Source organism: Oxyura jamaicensis, chromosome 14 (genome assembly GCF_011077185.1).
Source record: "Oxyura jamaicensis isolate SHBP4307 breed ruddy duck chromosome 14, BPBGC_Ojam_1.0, whole genome shotgun sequence".
In the NCBI taxonomy this organism is placed as follows: domain Eukaryota; kingdom Metazoa; phylum Chordata; class Aves; order Anseriformes; family Anatidae; genus Oxyura; species Oxyura jamaicensis.
The window spans coordinates 14,656,735-14,678,061 of NC_048906.1; the positions used below are offsets into that span (position 1 = coordinate 14,656,735).

Sequence of the window (21,327 nt, forward strand, 5' to 3'; positions counted from 1 at the left end):
TTTTGATATGATGAAAAAAATAAATAGAAGATTAAATTAAAGTACTAAGAAGCTGGCATGATTTATTATTGTTATTTACATACAGAAAAGATGCTTTGAGAGTTCAAACAAGGAAAAGGCAACTCTTACATCTCTGCCTTGGATATGCTTACAAAAATATACCTGTCACTTTTAACACTTACTGGTCAAAGTGCTAAGCTGCTAGTACAACTTTATATAATATATTTTGAAAATAACAGAAAACCATGTAGAATAGACTTCTATAAGGTATTTAGAGCATGACTTTTAATGTTTCTGTGAAATAACAGGTAGCACTACTACACAATTCTGGGGACTTCTATAACAAATCTCCAGGTCCCTTTCATTTCTCTGAAAAGGACAGGCCTGTTGACATGATCCAGTTAAGTGTCACCAAAGAAAAAAAAGTTTATATGCCACATTTCCTAAAACGGGGTGCATAAATTACTCAGTCATTGGTATGATCTCTTTTTACTTACTGTTACAGAATTTTGAGATATAACTATAAGTTTTAATATAGACAGGAGGAATATAACTCCTGGCAACAGTTGCTACCAGAGGTCTCCAAAGTGGGGTATGATATACAGCCTCCAGCAACACAAGCATGGGAGAGCTAAAAACAACAGATCTGTAGCAAATAAAAGATGAGCAGATACCGGAACTGTTCAAAACCATTTTAGTTGCAACAAAGAAAAAACATCTAATGTAAAATGCACCATTTTATCCAACGTATATCAGATGCTCCATATACAGTGAATGTTGATAAGAAAGGAGATTGCAGACTATTTAAGAAAAATCAACTTGTAAAACCATGCTAAAAATATATATGTAAATTAGACCTACATGTACCCTAGAGTAAGGAGGACGAAGTCATCAATATCAATATCAGGTTCCCTGGCAATCATGCACCATACTTTTCTTGGCAAATAACTTGAGACGTCGATTATTTGACCCTCGAAAAAGGGAGCAAAGGGAGCAGTGCACAACAGCAGAGAAAAGCAGGAAGATAACGGAATTGTGCACACAACAACTTTAATTTTTGTATTAGTATGGAGGGTCATTCTCTGATAGTTTATTGTCTTTTTCTTTGTCTTTGTAAAAATTAAGCCTGAACTACTAATAGCTCTTTGATTAGACTGTTAAGAATTCAAGTACACTACTTAAATGCTTCTACTCTAACTTAGAGACCTCCTGAGACAAATACGTGTTCTGTGCATTTAGTAACGTACACTGGTTATCCTTCACTAACTTGAGTTTCACAGTGTTAGAAATATACCTAATAAAACAACATAGTGAACGATCAAGGAGCAGAATTCTGCCATTATGTTTTTGAAGTGGATACTCTTTTTATATTTTATCAGAACAATAAGACAGCTGGTGGAGAAAATGTAAGCTACTGCATATACTGTCACAGTAATAATAATAATAAAAAAAAAAAAAAAAAAAGTTATATTAAGCTTCAGGTACACCACCTGACTGACAAGTGAGTCTATAAAAGAGGTGGTCTCAGGGGGTTGTGGAAACACCCACAGGATATTGTATTAGAGCCCCAGTAGGCAGTGTATTAGGAATACTTTAAATGGATTTTTGGAGATCACGATGGCTCTCAGAGGCCAAGAGTCTCTTCTCTAATGCATTGGGTAGATCCAATACAGGTTCAAGAAGCATTTGGACAATACTTTCATACACATGGTCTGATTTTTTGGGTGGTCCTCTGGGGACCCAGGAGGTGGACTCTATGATTCTTTGTGGGTCCCTTCCAACACAGATATTCCATGATTCTATGATTCTTTTTTTTTTTCCTAAACTGTACATCCTCACATTGTCCATTTGTGATATGTATAAAAAGTAGAGCTTTTTTTTTTCCTTCTTCCCCGCCCCCCCCCCCCCCCTTTTTTTTTCCTCCATGAAGATCTAGTGTTAAAGCACTCAAAAAAAAAAAAAAAATTAAGAATATAACTGCTCATTTACTTGGAATATCTTTCACCGGGCACATGTTATACCCGTTCTCCAAAGACTATTGGCTCAGTTGGCAGACCAAATTTATTTTGGTTTAGACCAACACATTTCTCATGTGCCTGTATCCAGGCACAATAAACTTTTATTCAGCCTGTCAAAGAAAAATTCTTTACATCAGCCTTACAGTCATATAGTTGAATGCCAGAATTATATCCCCAAAGCCCTGCTATCTTCAAGGAACTTTCAAAAGACGGGGTTGAAGAACAATTTTTGCCTATAGCTTTCACACTGCCAAATCTCTCAAATTTCCCACAGCCTAAACAGTAACCAAAAAAGTCCCTCAGGAAAGAAACAAAACCAATCCACAAGGAAGCAAAATAAATACACTTACCTTCTACTGTTCTATGTAAAGAAGTATATAAAAAGTCTTATTAGAGCTACTGAAACCAAGTAGTTTTCTCAAAGTATTCAAAAAAAAAGGCAACAAGCATTTACAGATGTGATGATCTTCCATTTAGTTAGTTAGTAGTTGATATGGAGAAGCAGTTACACTTTTTAAAAGAAAAAAACTCCCAGATGTCATATGGTTATTACATTTTATACTTTACATCAGCATCTATCTGCAGAAGATAAAGGTAAAATCTTTGCAAAAAGCATATTATCTCTTACCTACTTATTATTCAGTCTTTGCCCCTGAAACACCTGATAGTATCTGATAGTAGTCAATTTTGAAGAACAGTGCTTGACCAGAAGAACAAAAGACACACACTAAAATGAAAGCAATGGGGTTGCTAGAATTTTACTTTAAATAGCTAAATCCCAACAAGAAATTGATAAATTAACATTTCTGTGGTTGTTAAACTATACTATTATATTCAAGCAAGAAAAATGTTCTTGACACTTTCTAGAAATTTCAATATTCTCATATAAACAGAATAATGTTTTGCAATAACTATCAGAATAACTTCTGCCTTACGTTGTCAATGTTGCTTTCTTATTTGGGGTTTTGTCTCTCTTTTTACATATATCCACTTCCACAAGCAAACCATAGATAATTTCAGGAAGAATAAAGTATTGAATAGTGTATCCAATTATGTATCCCAGCTTATTTAAAGGGAAAAAAAAAAAAAAAATGAAGTAAATGTAGTTCTAGAATTCTCAGACATTCTAACAAAGCTAGAATCAATTCTCCAGTAAATAATTTTCATGCTAACAGAGCTAGCCATTGTCCAAAACCATCATCTTTGGCATTTAAGTTAGAAAGGACTTAGAACATCCTGTGCAAGACATGTGATGTTCCAAACACAGTTCTGAGCTGTCTTAATTTGCATTTATACTAGCACAGTATGTATTTTTAAATAGGTTGTAAATATGCTAACAGGGTATATAAAAATGTACTGGAAACCGCAGAATTACCCATGAACTTCTTCCTCTTCTTCCCTTTATTTAATAATGCTACAGTTCAGTGATAATATTGTAGAGCAGATACTGTTCCTGAAATACGGTCCCAGTCATCCAGTTTCTAACTGCCAACACCAACCACTGCACCGTGCTCTCACAGGTACCAGCCCTGTGAGTGCATATAGGTGAACAAGACTGGGAAATTGACTTAGCTTAAATTAATCCAAAAGCAAACAGGCTAGCTTCACCCAGATGATTTTCAGGATTTGGTTCAATGAACAGCTATAAGGTACAAGGAAGGGTGGGACTTCCTTCCTTAGTCGTTTGCGTTGACATCCTTTTTCTCCTTACAGGTGAATGAGGTATAGGCTCTGATTTTCCCACTCTCGCCAGAAAGCAGCTATGCAAGAGACTAATAGGACATTCAAAAGACGACTCAGTTGGCCTTTTGCAGAGGTCTTTCTACCACAGGACAAAAAAAAAAAAAAAAAAAAAAAAAAAAAAAAAAGTGCTAGAGATGCTTTGGTTTGATGTAACTTCAGATGTGCTCAAAAGAACAGTAATACTCTAGAATTTGTTTATAAATGCATTCCAGTATTACTGAGAATATGAACCATGGTTAGTCAGTCATATTATTTTTGGTTTCATTGAAGCCTTCCCTCCCTCCCCATCCCTAAAATTGCAATAACATGAATGCCACAGGCCTGATTTTGCTGAGGTACAGCCTGGGGCCCAATGACAGAACTGCTCATTGCACTGGGATTTGTGAAAGCCTTTCATCAGAAATGAGACCCTTAGAAGACCTGACACCCAAGTCCAATCAGGTACGCTAAAGTCTGACCATTAAAGAAGATGCACAAGCAAAAAAGTACTGTTTGATCGTCCTAATCTGTATTAATTGTGGTACTTCAGCATGAAACAATTCAATTTCACTCTTAGAGACCAAACTAAGTTTTCTCATGGGGAAATTACCAAAGCAGGCTTTCACCTCTCTTACCAACTTCCACATTTTTATCCTAAAACCACAGATGAGGCAAATAAAACATCCCAATGCTATTTAAACCATCACTGTGAAGCAAGGAGCTGCACTTTGAAGAAACTGTAACATCTTTGTGCTAACAGATGATTCACTGACATATATGGAAAATAAACTACACGCCAATACCATATATCTCAGGAATACGGTTGCAGGCACTCCAAAAATAGAGCTGTGCTTCAGTTGTGATTTCCTCTGTTTCTGGACATGTTCTAGGGCAGGTTCGATCTGAAACACACTCTGTGGTCTTTGTCTTTTTGTACTCGATGCACCTGGGTATCCTTTCCAGTGATTGCAGGAGAGGAGACTGCCTACCCATAGCTTTCATCCTGACACAGCCTCAGTACATGGTCTAACAGGTTACCTGGAACTGGAAGTCACTCTGATGTGCCTCCACCTAAACTACTTGTGATCCAAGCCTCAGGAGAAATGTACTTCATTACACCAGATAGGGCTTGAAATATAGAAGTTTACCTTTCAGATAAATACTGTCTTTAAGTTTCAAAACCCTAAAATAATGCTTTGTTCTATCACAATTAATAGCTCATGAGATTAAAATTATTTAATATTAATATTATTATTATTATTAATAATATTTTTAATATTAATTTTTTTTTTCCTTTTATAACTCTGGAAATTTAAAATTTCAACCTTTTCAACAGAATTTCAGGAAGTCAAAGAACTTCCTTTTCTTATGAAAATGGCACACACACACACACACAAAAAAAAAGGAACTGAAAACTGTTGTTCAGTGTCCTTTAAAAGATTAATCGGTCATATTTCACTTATTACTAAAGTACACTATTACAAAAATAAACACAGCAGACTTCAAAGGCCTGGCTATTAAGCAGTGCTATGGTTGTGGAAGAGAGATGCCCTGACAGGCAGTAGCTTAGAGCAACAAATGAAGAGACTATACACATCTCTACGGTTCTGTACTTAGTAGGTTAAAAAAAAAAAAAAGAAAAAAAAAATCAAATAGTTCTGAAAGGCATTTTTGTGCTTATGGTTTAATGACACCAGAAGCTCAGCAGCTTCTATATTGTATAATTTATCTCATTTTTAAAGTTTAAAATTTGCCACATAGAAAAGGGAACACAAACCAGCATACATCAGAACATAGTTTATTCATCTGTCTTCCATTTCCCTGATGAGAAGACAAGTGTTATTACTTGGCTTGCTTATGGAAACGTATGGGGTACATTTTGCATGCATATTCATATTAAAAATATGATAGCACAGACAAAATGTAAAGACTGAACAATAACAGAGTTCCTCTTCATCAAAAGCCTCCTGCAAAATGGGATCCATAACAGAATTCAATTACAGCTTGGATTTCTTCATGATCACGCCAATTCTTCCAAGGATTTGATACAAGAATGTTTGGCTCGAGTACCTTCTATCAGGGATGGTTTTTTGTTTGTTTGTTTGTTTTTTTCTTCCCTCTATATAGCTGGCAGCCTCCTACAAGAACACAGCAGTATGGGAAATGAAAAACAAAGAACAGTGATTTTGGAGTGACCTACTGTTACTGTTCTATCTGCTTTTGTCAGGCAAGTGAAAAGAGACATAAGCATGCCAATGGAATTTGTACATACTTTGCACTTCTCTGAAATAAACAAAAACATTGAAAATAGCATTCTGACACAGAGCTAAGCAATCTTGGTTGTTTTTAAGAGAAGACGTGTGCTTGAAGTTGTACCTACAAAATCCACGATACACTTCTGACAAATTCCAGAACCTATTACACTGTACTTATGTTTTATGGTATCAGTATATCAAGATGCATTTATCTAGCTAAATGTGTGTACTATGTATAAACCAATCTCCCAACAATCTAAAATCAGAAAATTTTGTTCAATTTCGTTTGTTCTTGTCCTACAGGATTAAATCAGATAGGCAAGTGTGATTGCAAGTGACAATTTTGATGTTTCTGTCTCTCTCACCAGAATGAACAGACTAAGTCAGAGCCAACACTTAGCTACTACGTGTTTTCCTACATTTTTAGCACTCTACTTCAATTTATTAATGCATGTTAAGACATAACCTGCTCATATTATATACTGTAAAATACGTAAGTAAAAAACAAAGAAATAAAAACTTTGTCATCAACAAAATTAACCCCAACAATTGAAAGGAGATAAAGAAATTACAAGGATAAACAGAGATTGTTAAATTGTTAGATAAACCTTGAAATAACTACAGATGCCACCTCTTTTGTACCTTACTCCTCAAATCAATCTCCTGAACTAAGGAGATGTGCTTGTTAGCTGACACCTTTGTGCTGGGAATCCTAGAAAAGGACACTTAATTCACTGACATCAAAAAAACAAACCCAAGTCAACTTGCTGTTGGATATTTTGAGACCGTATGTCACTAAAGAGGTCTTTTAAATCAATTATTATAGTTTCTTTAAAACAAATAAATCACAAAATTGAGGAATTCTGGCAATAAAAAATACAATGCTATTTAAAATATTTTAAATAAAATTCATAAATGCTAAGGAATGTAGACTTCAGAGTGAATATTCTGCTTCATACCAATAAAATATGTGCCAACTAAACCTTGATATGTTTTACAGGTGCGTCAAAATAAAATACACATTTTATGATTTTTTTTTTTTTTTTTTTTTTTTTTTTTTTTTTACTCAGGCACATCTTATTCTTCATTGTCATTGATACTTGGAAAAGTTACTTTCCTTATCACCTTTTCATTGATGCTGTTCTCATTTGTAAACATATTGCATCGTCACCTCTGAAGTACTACATCAGTTACCTGTCGCCAGGGTTGCAATTTAAATAACGCAAAGAGAATTTAGGGTCTACTTGCTTATTGATGCAGGTTGAAAATTGTCAGCAATGTTAGTTAGGGTTACATGCACACAACGATAAAGATGAGACCTGTTTGTTTCATTATTTTTGCTTTCATCTTTCAGTATTCTGCTTCACACTGTTTTCTATTTTTAAAAATTCTCATTTCAGTGTTTTAATAGGAACACCAAACAACATTAAAATAGCACTAGAAGCTGAACACTGTTATTAGATAAAAGAGGCTCTAATGCATTAGGAGGTGTTGAGTTAATAGGAAAACAGCTTTGATTCACTAGCCCCTGTCTAACATGCTACTACAACAGAAGTAAAAAGGCAGTAGGCAACTCCCCTCTAATCACCTCCTGTTAGCTGCAACTATAGGCAAATTGCTAGTGAGGATTAAGTGGGGAGACTATCACAGGATCAGTGTCAAACAGAAAAAAGACTCAATTTGTGAGCAATCATGACTCCCTAATCACTTCCCTAAGAGCTTTAGGAATTACTAACAGTAGTCTGTAGAACTGTGGACACATCATAAATACCAACCTATAGAAATACGGAATCTCTTTTTATCACGAGATGTGATCGTGATAGATGGATAGAACAGTTAGGTACATAAATAATAAAGCAATTGAAGGCTGAAAAATAATAAATAATTTATACTCTCAAATGCTGTACATTATTGAGATTACTAAGATTTAGATATGTGTGTCTCAACACTGAATTCAAACTGAGATAAACTAAAACTTGCATGGTTTGGAGGCAGACTTCCAGACAAATCTGTCACCATTACAATATGGTGAAAGTGCCCATACTACAGCAATACTGTTCCACATGAGCGCTGCAAGAGATCCTACCAATTATATATTTTCAAGCAGTTGTTACAGATTAATTTCCTGTCAATTACTTTATTTCCAGTTATTTTTATATTTTCATCTAGAAAGCGCAAAAGTCATAAGAGTATCTGTAAGTGTTCTGTTTCATTTTTTTTTAAAATAGTTAAAAATACTAACAATATGAAAAATGCAAATATAGAAAAAATCTTACTGATACTGATATTGGCCTCAAGTTTTTATGTATTATAACACTACATTAGATTACAAAATTCAATAAAGACTACATGCACTAGCTTCATAACGCCTGACAGATCTATAATTGCTGTGGTGAAAATTTAACATGCTCAATAAATGATACCAGTTTAGCATTTTAGAGATCACAAAGTATTATTCTTCCTTTGTAGTCTGAGTTTGCAAGACCATTGGATCAACTGCTTAATCAAAAAGTTACATTTCCCTCTATTCTTTACAATGACCTAATTTTTTCATATCAAAGGGAACAAAATTAATATTCAACCATTCTTAAAAAAAAAAAAAAAAAAAAGACTATTATAGCATAAGGCATTTTTCAAAGCTACTATTACAGTAGCTAATTGTCAAAATAAGGCATTAGTTGACAGACATGTCAAGCTATTGCTCAGCAACAACAGATGAAAAAGTAAAATATTACATACAAGTATCAGAGTGGGTCTGGACTCAAAATATTTGTTTTCACGTTTAAATGTTTCAGCATTATATGGGAGTAATTCTGTTATAAAATCAAAAGTAGAACATATATTTAAAAATAAAATGCATTATCACCAATAGTGGTTTAAGAATAAAAAGCCACAACAGTTTCAGTGTTTTTATTTCACTAAATGTCATAGTGTTCATGCTTATCAAAACTTGGGATCACTAACATTAATGGAATAAAAAACAATTAAGGCCCAGTAATCAATGACAATTTCTTCTACTACCATACAGGTTTTAACAATAAATAGCCAAAATAAAAAGCACTGCTCACAGGCTTTCCATGCATCTCAAACTTGAGCTGGAAACTGTATTTTTGTAACAACATTGTAAACTACCCTCCAGGAACCAAATAGGTCCTTCCACGGTAAGGTAAGAATTCCCAATAGGAAGCCATCAAAAATTAAGAATGATGATTGCGCCACTTAAGACCTCATATTGAATACTAAACATAATAAAATACATTGAATTCTGACATGGCATTATATTAGCTTGTTTACAGTATATATTTTTAAAGAGTGACATGAAAAAGTACATAAAATTTATAAAATATTTCCTTTGAGCTAAATGCTTGAAGATGTATGTTCAGAATGTCTGCATGTACACTACTTTTATTAGGTAGGAAATCTTTTTTCTCTCTTGTAACAATGTTTTTAAATCACAAAAGAAAAATAAGAAAACACAAATTCAGAAAAAAAAAGAAGAAAACCAATTATTATATGTATATTATAAAAAATACCCCAAAGCTATACTGTATTCCTTGTTTTTGCATCACTTGACAAGAACAGCACAAATTAGAAAAAAAGTAGATCACCCCATCCTGTCTCCACTAAAATGACATAAACCCAGCTTTCTTGTTGCATTACCTTGTCTGCTCCTTTCACAGAAGTACCAATTGTATGTATACATACACGTGTAAATGTATAGTTATACTTATGAAAAATACTTGGTTCTAATTAATCAATTAAGAAGCATATATATGCTGCAATATGTTTCAAGACAGGAAACTCTTGGGTATCTCATTGTGTTATACTGTGAATTAACAACAGCAAATTTCATAATCCTGCCATGTTAATTTGAAATTTAAAAAAAAAAAATCATTGCACAGTATAACAACATGCTACCTTCATAAAACCAATCAAATCTAGACAACTGAAATCCAAATGGAACAACCACATCACATATTTCCTTTATATAGACTGGACACATGACCTGGTCAGCGAATCAAAAGCGAGAACCACAAGGTATCACATGCACGTGTAAACATCATTAGCTCCCATTGCATCAAATTTCAGCTCCAATGTCCTCAGGTGGCACGAAACTCCCCCACTAAAAATACTACTGATCTATTAATGGTAGTTTTATCATAATCATTCCATGAAAATCATAAAACTTAATGATATATTTGTGATTGTAATACAAAAACTGTTTACTGTCTAATGAGTCTTGTAAAAGCCTTGTGTAAGGAAAAAGGAAAAAAAAAATCACAAGCATCACCAAAAAAAAAAAAAAAGAAAAAGAAAAAGTAGCTTGTCCAATTATCTATCATTAACTCACGTTTTCAATCAATTTGCACCCTCTCTATGCAATCAAGGGCCAATTTTAATTATTTTGAATAATAAGAAACAATGTTCATCTGCCCATGCAGTACAGTACCCTCTAGAACTAGCCGGCAGACACTGCAACACATTTTTTGCCTCCTAGGTCAGCATTAGCTATAGTTTTAACAGTTGTAGCTAAAGGCAACTATACTTGCAATCAAGCATCACAGGGATGTTTTTGCTTTCTCTCCTTTTTTATTTTTATTCTTTTTTTTCCCCTTGTTGCTGCTTCCTTGCTGAATCCCCTGTTTTAATATACAAACTCACCCCACTGTGAAGTAAGCCCTTGCAGGGTTGGATAGCCACGAGAATGTTAGTGGCTAGTGGTTAGCTCCATGGGGGGGGGGGGGGGGGAGGGGGGGAAGGAAAAAAAAAAAAGAAATAGAAAAGCTTTTTTAAAAAAGGCAAAGCATCAGGGGTATGCGTAAGAGAAGGGAAAAGGGATGGAAAATTAATAATCCAACAGGCAGGCTCCCTCAGTGTTATTAATCATGCTGCTTCTCACAAGCTAGAGAGGAGCTGAGATTTGCACATGGGAGGGGAACGTACACTATTGGCCAACGAGCTCATTCCTATACATCTCAGCCAATCCTTTTTTTTTTTTTTATCCCCCCCTTTTTTCCCCCCCCTCCCCCCCGCACCCCCCGGCCCCCGGCGGCCCCAACCCTCGCCTTAAGGTACAAATATATCTGAGAAGCAGTTACAAAACCCTCGAAGATGAAAAATCATGCTCCCAGGCTAGGCAATGCTTGGTCCAGTTAATGCACTATAAACTTTATTTGAGCTGACTTCTCATTTGATCCCCTTGTGACAGGGTCAGTGAACGGCAAGCAATTCCATCCCAAATCATGCCATAATCGAATTGCTGCCTATTTCCCGAACCTATAATGAAAAAGGCAACCGAAATAATGCAGGTAATGTTGGCAGCCTCCCCTTGCTGTCGTACATTATTACTGCTGATTGCTTGCCTCCATTTCCCCTGTACTCTAACAATGAATATATTTCACAGCTCACTTGCTTTACTGTGTGGGTGGTATGGCATAGACACCTACATGATATGAAAGAAAATCTAAAACAATAGGGTTTTGTTTCTGTGCACAGCACCTAACAGGCTGCTGGTAGGAAAGGCAATTTTGTCAAAATGCTACAGGAAAAAAACAGAAGACTAGTGAGGCTTAAACAAGACTTTGGGCAAAAACACTACCAACTTCTCTTTATCTATTTAACCCCAGATTCACCTGATCATCTGCAGAATAATTCAAGCAGTTATTGGCAGTCCTCAAATAAATTAAATTACACAGCTGTTTATAAAAGATTATTTTAAAGTCAAGGTTTCCTAGAAAAAAATATACAAGAAAGCACAACACTTTTTGATAGAAAATGTTTCATTACCAATGTACACATCCTGCAAAATACATATATTACCAGCCTGAAACATATGCTGAGAACTAGCTCCATTAGAAACAGGAGAATCTCTACCAATTCACTGATTTATTACAACTACTGAAGCAAAATATGCAATTCCTGTTCTCACTTCTACCCACCCTGTAATGTGAACAGGGCATGTGCCAGAGGAAGAACTGCACGATTCAGACTACATCCAGTCTGCTTACTGCTCCTGTCCGCTAGCAGCCTAGAGCATAACTGCTTCTTGAAAATACAACATAGAACTGTGTAAAGCAGGTAATAATCAGGAGGTAATTACATTTTCAAATGACATAAATTAACTGCAATTGTGAGGAATATTCCCTTTGATCTGCTGGATGGCATAAACCTGTTTATATAACCCTGTACTTTGAATCTTACTTTAGAAGAGTTTGAAGCATGAAGCACAGCAAGAGAAGTCTTATGTAATGAACAAAAACTATACTTAATAAGGACAAAGCAATATTCAAGTGCATTTACCTTAAAAAATGCCTGCAATGAAAGCCAATGTGTGTAACTGAGCTACATCAGCGTTCTATGCAAAACCCAAGAAGCGGACAGCTTTGAACTTTTGTAAAAGGCTAGGTTCAAACCCAAACTGCCAGCTAGTCCATCACCGATACCAAGGCAAAGCATAAACCAGTCCAGATGTAAAATTCAGCCCAGCTTTTATTCTGACACATAGAAACATTCAGTGCAAACGCACTAATTTTATCTTAAATCAGCATCAAATGTTTGGATCAAATTACTTATCTGATAACAACATAAAGAGGAGAAGAAAATGAAAAATATCACAGATGGAACACAATGAAAATTCCAACAATATCTGAAATTATATAAAGTAAGTTTCTATTACATTAGCACCTTCGATAATATTTACAAGAGTGAACACGATGGTTTACAACAGTAGACTTAAAAAAGCGGAGATTTCCAAAAGAAAGTGACTTTCAAAGCACATATTTTAATTTTATCTGGATTATAATTGTTAATGAAAGATATTCTCATTAATTGGACAGTATCCTCATTTCATTATCTCAGACAAGAGGAACAGGGACTCTAAGTAGGCATTGTAATTTTAAAGTAATGCAATCCCTCATACAACTAGAATACAATATGAATATTTCACTATCTGAATGACTCTAATTTTTCACTTACTGCTCAGGCAGAACTGATTGCAGACAGCATTTTTTTTTTTTTTTTTTTTTTTCAGATGCATGGGTTCAAAAGTGCATGCCAACATATGGACATAGAGTAATTCTTTAAAAACTCAGCACTGGAGGCTATGAAGAGCAGATCTTATACAGGAAAAAAAAAAAAAAAAAAAAAAAAAAGAGATCAATATAAAGAAAAAATTGTTCTAGATGTAATTGAAGTCATACATTTTTACACGACTTCTGCTATGCACCCAATTACTGCTATTTATCAAACAGCAGACAACATTGAACCTGGCAGCATAAAAAACAAATTTTACTAAGTCAGGGGAAAAAAAGAAAAAAATCATCAGAAAGGGAAGGAAAAAAAGATACAAATAATAAATAATTCAATATTCCTGAGGAAAGCTCTTGCAGAATAGGCCTGACTGATTCAAACATCAGACGTGAGCCTGACAAGAGATATATCGATTTAGACAATTCTATCGTTATTATTCCAGCCTGAGTCCTTCAGAAAAGCTGTTCTTTTTGCCCCTGTTTTTATTGCTGTAACTAACAACCTTTTCTCTTGTACCTTCCTCTCTTTGAACTTCAGCTCGTTACAGCTTTAATCTCAGTCTGGGTAAAAAATGATAAATAGAAATCCTAGTCTCCTTTAGTTGAAATGTAAGCTCGGTTTTCTTAAGACACAATGGTAGAAAATATTTGCTTTATATACATTTGACTTTAGGGCTTCCTTAAATTAGGTCAAGTGCTTCTTGAAGTTTCTAATTATAAGAACAGGCCTTTGACTCAGGATTAAATACAAGCAAGACAGCCCTGTTTACCTCCAATTTCACTCTGCAAGATGCATGCCTTTACCAAATTTATTACCAACTGCTTCTAAGTTTATATTACATATGTAGATATACTAAAAATTAACCATTTTTTTTACTTTGTTTTCCCTACCTAAACTGGACTATACCACTGTAGATGTTGCCTAAAAAAATCCTTTCGGGTCAATGCAGATCACTAAAATGCAGCCATATAATTACTGAAAGAAAGCATTCCTCCATTACACATTCTGTGAGCTGAAGTATTTCTTTGCTGTTCGATGTGTTAATTACAAGCGGATAGGATATGCCACAGAAAATTAACAGTCTCGCAAAGACATCAGAGGTAAACACACAAAACAGGAGCTGCTTAAGGGTCAGGAGAGCAAGTCAATTTTGAAGAAAGATAAAAGAACTGTCATGTATATGATTGCCTATGAAAGAGAAGAGGGCAATCCTGCCTTGTTATCATCAGTTAATTAGGCACTACAGTCAGGCATGCATACACTGCAACACATTTGCCATGGTAATCAAATGTATTATTCAAATGTGAAACAAAACAAAAGCAACTGCAATTCTGACAAGGAAGAATCCAATTTCCCCACACAAAGGTGCTGAATTAACTTTATACAAGAGTTAAAAGAAAGCTCAGGAATATGTTATATTAACTTGTTCCAACAGCATAGCCCTTTAATTCAGACTTAAATTCCACTTCTAAAGCAAATACTCTTTTCCAAACTTGATTCACATGCAATGTGATGACCTTTGCAAGCAACAATGAGGGTAATAAAAAATAGTTGATACTGCAGTAGGATCTTGTTGTGTGTTTAATATAAGTATTGCTTGGTGAGACTAATAGCATGCTCTGCCAAGAGTGTATTTATTTCTCTAGTCAAAAAGAAAAAAAAAAGAAAAAAAAAAAAAGGAAAATAAAGCAATACAAAACATTTTCCCTGTCCTGAGCTATAAGTGCAAGAAAAAAAAAAATACTATTAACTCATCTGCAAATGATGTGATGACACCATGATAAGAAGCCTTTTGGTCTCACTAAGGCTTATACACTCTATACTACTCCATAGCACCAGCTTTTTTTTTTTTTTTTTTTTTTTTAAATCCACTGATACAAAAAGGATGTTTTGGTCTGCTTTTTATTAGACTGAACAGAGAATATCCAATACTTTGTTCAGCACCAAAATTAGGATAACAGCCAGGGAGTGATAGCAAGCTAATGCTTTCCCATTTCTTAGTATTAAAATTCTAGATTACATAATTCTCAATTCATCTATGTTTCCATTACACAAGTAAAGATGAGCAAGAAAAATCCCACCAGTCTTCTTCCCATTTAGATAAACTGTACCTCCCAAAGGTGGTGGACTCTTCATACAAAATGCATGCTCCCTGCTATGAATAAGAAAAGGGAGAGCAGGGTAGACCTCGTCATTCAAGTTTATAGAAACATGATGGAGTTGAGAGAGGGGAATGCCAATGAATTGATGCTGTTCCCTGTCTCATTGAATAAGATGGGGAAGGACCTGAGAACAGCAGACACAATCAGACATACGCACTCTACCATCTCTTCTCCCCATGTGCGTGGGGTCTCGAAATTATTGCACATCACGGCTCCCAGGTCTTCCAGAACAAATGTTGCAAAGGAGCACCTGAAATTGTGGTAATTTCCCCCATCTTTATAATCCCCTACCTCCTCCCTTCTCACAGCATGGAAGCAAACAGCCAAGGATAGGGACTATTCAAACCAGCACAACCACTACTGCCTCTAATCTGTCAAGTTCCAATCTCATAAACCTGGACTAAAAAGCAGACAATAGGATGTCTTTTGTGATTTTGCAAGACTAGAAGTTGTACTTTATACTTTCAATAATAATTTATATTATAGTAACTTGTATTATCTTATACTATAATAATTTACACTTTCTTGTGCCCATGTTGCAGAATCCTCTCCAGTTTTTCAGATGGGTTTCAGCTTCCTATACCTTTATGATAACTAAAGCTTTCTTGTGTTTTGCCACAAAACATTCAAAATACATTAAATAAAAATATTTTTGTTGGGTGTGCAGGTACTGACCAGCTGCATTGATTAAATTATTCTACAAATAACAATAAAAAGTAATAAAAATACAAAATGATGTGGCAGGGAACTATCTATTATTTTATTATTTTGAAGACAGCTGCCATCAAAAGATATATATCCATAGCACCCACAATATATCCACAATATTCTCTAAGTTTGACCAACTCAACCAAATACTAAAGGAGAGAACAACAGGATACAGAAGTGTCTATTCTGATCACAGTAAACTAACATGGATAACTATGAAAACTTTGTACATCTGCAATCTCAGCATTTTCAATGTCCTGGCATACAGTAGCCTGGGAGAAAGAAGTAATATCTTTTTCTTTGGCACAGAGATTTTATGTTAGTCAGTCTGTCACTTCCCATTTCAGTTAACAAAATGTTGAATGCAGCTCAACCTTGGACAAATATTACAGCTCTGCAGAGTAGAAAATGGGGGAATTGCTTCAGAGTAAAGATTTAACACAAAAACAGATCTGCAATAAATTCCTCAAACTTTAGACATACATACGTTGTGGTGAGAAAACATTATATGTGCCTTATTTTTCTATTATTGTTTCAGAAATTTCTAGAATTTAATTTTTATGCAAAAAACATAATATTAAAGAAAATACAAATGAAACCAAACAAAATTAACTTTATACAATTCAGCTTTCTTGTGTTGAAAACAAATGAGCTTCACTATTTTTCCCTCTAAATCAATGAAAATACTTACTCTGACAACACATAGAAGACAAGTATTAAACATTCATCTTGCTAATACAACAAACATGTTTGCACAGTCTAGGAATGTACATCTTCAGGTCAACACACAAAACATCTGGATAGATAAGTGGTGTGGGTGCATACCAAAAAGTTAATATTCTGCAACATTAACTCAATTTATTCCTCTTTATATTTTACTGTATTTACAACTCTCTGACTTGATTAGCTGGAATTTAAATTGATAATAAAGCAATTAATTACCCTCTGAGATTCACAGTTCACTGTATTTGTTACTCATTTTGCACCCAAACTGCCTAATGTTTCAAATACTCTCACTGAAACCTCTGGGACCTCTGTCAAGGATTAATAACTGCATACTCATGCTAGAAAAGCACATATAGCTATTTGATATGTACAGAGAGAAGTGGCTACATAAGGAAGACCAGTGACATTCCTGTCACTCTAAAATCATTTAGAATATGTGAAATAAACCAAAAAATTAAAATAAATTGAAATAACAAAGCCTTTCACTTTTCATCCTATAATGCAGCTTTTGACACACACACAAGCTTCTCAGAAGTGTTTTTTTTTTGTATCAACCTGAATTTTTTCTAATTTCTGCTGCTACCTGAAAATATCTTACACTACACAAAAAGTACCGAGAATGTACCATGCTCTCACAAACACACATCTGTCTCATAATTTAAACACAAACAGCCTTCTTAATTTGTTTACAATTCAGTTCTTTCACAGCTTTCAGCCTCACTTTACTTTGCAGGTTTTGAGATAGGAGCACATCCTGCTCCTGAGCTACAGAGGCTCTGCCCTTCATGCAGATGCTCCAAACAGCAACAGGATTCCTCCAGTGGGGATCTGACTGTACGACTGTGCATCACTGCATGCCTGGGGTTACCTATGTTATCAAATAAAATCAAAATAATGCCTGCCTTTTTAATGAATATGGAATTATTTAAAGATATGAAAATATGAAATACGGAACTTAAGTACATTATTTCTTCTCCCCTAAAGTAATATTTACACTTATTAATTTCAGATGAAGAGGTGACAAGCTTCTTTTTTTTCCCCTTAGCTGAAAGTAAGAGTTTAGTATGCCATTTTGTATTCAAAATATTTAACAAAAACAAATCAGCTATTTTCTACCCTAACTTTGCAATCATATTTTTTAAAAAAACTTTTTTTAGATTTTTATTTTGAACTCCCCCCCCCCCCCCTTTTGTTTTTTTAAGCTGGTATGGAAATAACTTTTTTAAAAGTTTTTTTTGATTACATGGCAGTTTAGAAGTTCAAATAGCATACATCTCCTTTCAGATTCTCAAAGTTGTAATATTTGCACAACATAAAAACTGATTTTCAACAATAAGGGTCAAAATGGCACCATAATATATTCTTATCAACTCAATTTAAAATTTCAGATCAACTCAATTTAATATTTCAGCCCCTTAATTTTAAGGCATTGAAGTTTTATCATTTTTTCCACACTTTAATTTGTTTGATTATTAGACAAATACCATATCAAAGCAGTGAGACTAAAGAGAAATTTCACACTCTTAAGTTTCAATAAGGAATGCCCACCAGCAAGAACTTGAATATAATACAACCTTGAATTTCTCAGGCTCCTTTTAGTCCCAAAGAGAGCAGGTAGGTGGTGCTTACAAAACAAAGTATGTTTAGGAAGACTAAGTGCAGAAGCTTTTATTTCACATGACTATTAATTCCTGATTATAGGAATTTCATGTGATTATTTCTTTTTTACATCAGCAGGAAAAAAAACAACACTTTGGGATTTCAACAATCTCCCTGAACGTGTAAAATAAACTAAACATGAAGTACTGTGCATTATCTTTCAATGGGATTGTGCTTCCAATGGTATGGCTATGATTATAGTATTAGCTTCTCCTCTTTTACATTTAAAACATTTTCCCCCTGCTCATACCGATGAAATAAATAAATTAAAAAAAAAAAAAAAGTTATCCTCAATCCACTAAAATAAATACTTCTGTTATATTCTGTTGCTTCAACAATGAATAAAGCAACCGTGCAGGTTTATAATATCAATTCACAGGGCTGTTTCTGCTTCAGTGAACTGTTACTGAAAGGTTCAGAACAAAGCTACAGGCAGATCGGACAAAGCTGCTGTAACAGGATTTACATTATACTCAGACTGATAAGACCACATCAGAGAACTGCTCGATCTTCAGTACCTTTGATTACAATAGAAAAGGACTGTGAGAATTTTGGCTATGAGCACCTGATCACAGCATCTGTATTACAACCCACTACCTTAAGTGTTGATCTAATCTTACAATGGCAAGATAATTTGTCTTTCCTCTTTTTCCTTTTCCTCCCTCTCTGTCAAACGGATTTGGATGGCAATAATATGGGAATGCAGGAAAGCTATAGCGATGCTGAGCACCATTATATACATGCTTTAAGAACAAAGTACTCATACATTAACATTTTTTGATATCTATATTTACAGTAACTAAAACATTCTACATTCAAATAAGAAATTGATAATTTTTGGTGGAGGGAGGGAGGCAGGATGAGGAAGATCACATCTGAAGGGAAGGCAAACATAATGCTCAGTAAATAATTAATTAAATACTGCTAGGTGAAGTCACTGCCATGGATTTCTTAGAAGTGAGGACTTTCTTTGTGCAGACTTAGTTACAGCCACATTTTTAAATATATTTCAGCTTAAAGTAACTGCTATATTTCAATTCTTTCTTTCTTCTTCCCATCACCACACTTATCTTTTCAGTCCATGCTGATTATGCCGGGCTAACCACAAAGAATCTTTTTATTTCATTTTTTTTGGTTAAACATTCAATAAACAATCAAAAAAACTATTTGTGCATGGCTTTAGTTATACAAAACAAAATAACATTTATAGAATTTAATGCTACCATAAGTGATTACTGCTTACTTGCTACAAGGCTAATCCCTAAAAGTTCATTGTTCAATGCAGTAGCTAATGCAGCTAATTACAGCTAATAATTTTTTCTTGCATCCCCAACACTAGCAGATACTGATTACACCTTTCCTGGCAACCGATACTGTACTGTCCATGATCCAGTCTTTTTTTTTTTTTTTTTTTTTTTTTAACTTAAATCACACTAATACTTGAGTAACAGTTCAAAAATTAGTATTGCAATTAAAATACACATTGCTTTTCATGTCAAAAGCACAATGGCTGAACTCACCAGGGAGGCAGGATAGAAGCTGCTCTGCACCAAGACTCTGAATTGATTCCTGCTGCTATGAGTGCTGTTTGACTGAGCATTTTGCACTGCACTGTTGTGATCAGTCACAAGTTTGGGGCTCTTATTACCTCAAGCAAACCTTGGCTTTTGGAAACAAATTCTATTCCTGAAAAACCTGAAACAGAGCTGACTTTTGATATACAAAGCTCCTGACTCAGCAAGAAAAAAAGCAAACGAAGAAGAGAAACATCTTGAAAAAAGTTACCAAAAATAAAGCATCTATGGCAACCTTGGTTGTTGGAATGAAAAGGAAATTCAAATATATTAAAGCTGTAGCAATTTCAACACATTACAAGAAAAAAAAAAATAAATAAAATCATTCAAACAGAAGGGAGCAGTGTAGTAGAATACTTACATGGTTTTAACAATTAAAGATTTTCTACATTATTAGCAACATACATCCCATAAAGGAACTGCTTTGTGTCATAAGAAAAAGTGCATTTATAAGAACATGAGTGATGTTACCAACAGATTTTTCATTCCTGATCTTTAGTTACGAAGAAGAGAAGTATGCTCCTAAACATGTGGGGGAAGATGTTCCCGTTGTTTCCTGTTTCTGAAATATCATTTAATGGCTGTTTTCATGACAGTGTGCACACATGTTCAGAGCAACTCGCATTTAAGCTATAAACTTTGCTTTGGCTGTATGTTCTTTGGCAGCACCTGGTGGAATTTGGATAAAACTACAATAATGCCATAAAAGAAAAGTTATTCCAGTGAGTTTTCTATGAATACTTCTGATGAAGTCACTTCTTTAACCACTCAGGAAACAGGAATGTCAAGTTACCATGAAAGCAGGTCATTTCTTGTATTTTACAAAAAATTAATGGCTATTTTTGTAGTATCAAATACAATACAATCAGATTGTGATAACTACAATGCCCAGCTTTTCTCCTGAGATTAGTAGTCAGCTTGTTTTTCACTATTCTGGTGGGGGGGGGGCAAGGGAGACAGTAAACGCAATTAAAAAATACAATCCATATCTCAATAAAACCTGGAGTACAATTAAGATTTTGTATTTACCATAAACTTAACTGTCACTCACAGAAATAGATCAAGTAAATTGACATTTGTACACAAAAAATATAATAAAATTGCAAACATTTTAAAAAGAATTTTTAGAGAAAGCATCTTCCCGCATATTTTCCTTGCCTCTGTCAAGGACTTGTAAAATATTTTCCATTTAATCATTAGTAGACAGAAATCATTCAAACTAAACAGAGAACAAGTAGGTAATGAGATATTATTTGCTCTTGGTGCAGAGCTTCTAAATTATAATGTCCTATCAGAAAGTATTCACATGGGGGAAAGGGAATGAGACTTCTCAAAGTAATACCGTAGGAAGTATTTAACTTATTTTGAGATGATAGCTGTCAAATTAGTCTCATTTGAAAATTTGAAATACTGTAATTAACAAAAGGGAGCCTAACATACTTATCACAGTTAGCCACTTGTATTCAAATCATGC

The 21,327-nt window shown here is 34.5% G+C and overlaps 1 protein-coding gene across 25 annotated transcripts in view; it reads right to left on the reverse strand.

The window, feature by feature from the left end:
- Positions 1–21,327, reverse strand: part of RBFOX1 (RNA binding fox-1 homolog 1) — an 814,571-nt gene that overhangs the window by 196,016 nt on the left and 597,228 nt on the right. The window lies entirely within an intron of this gene.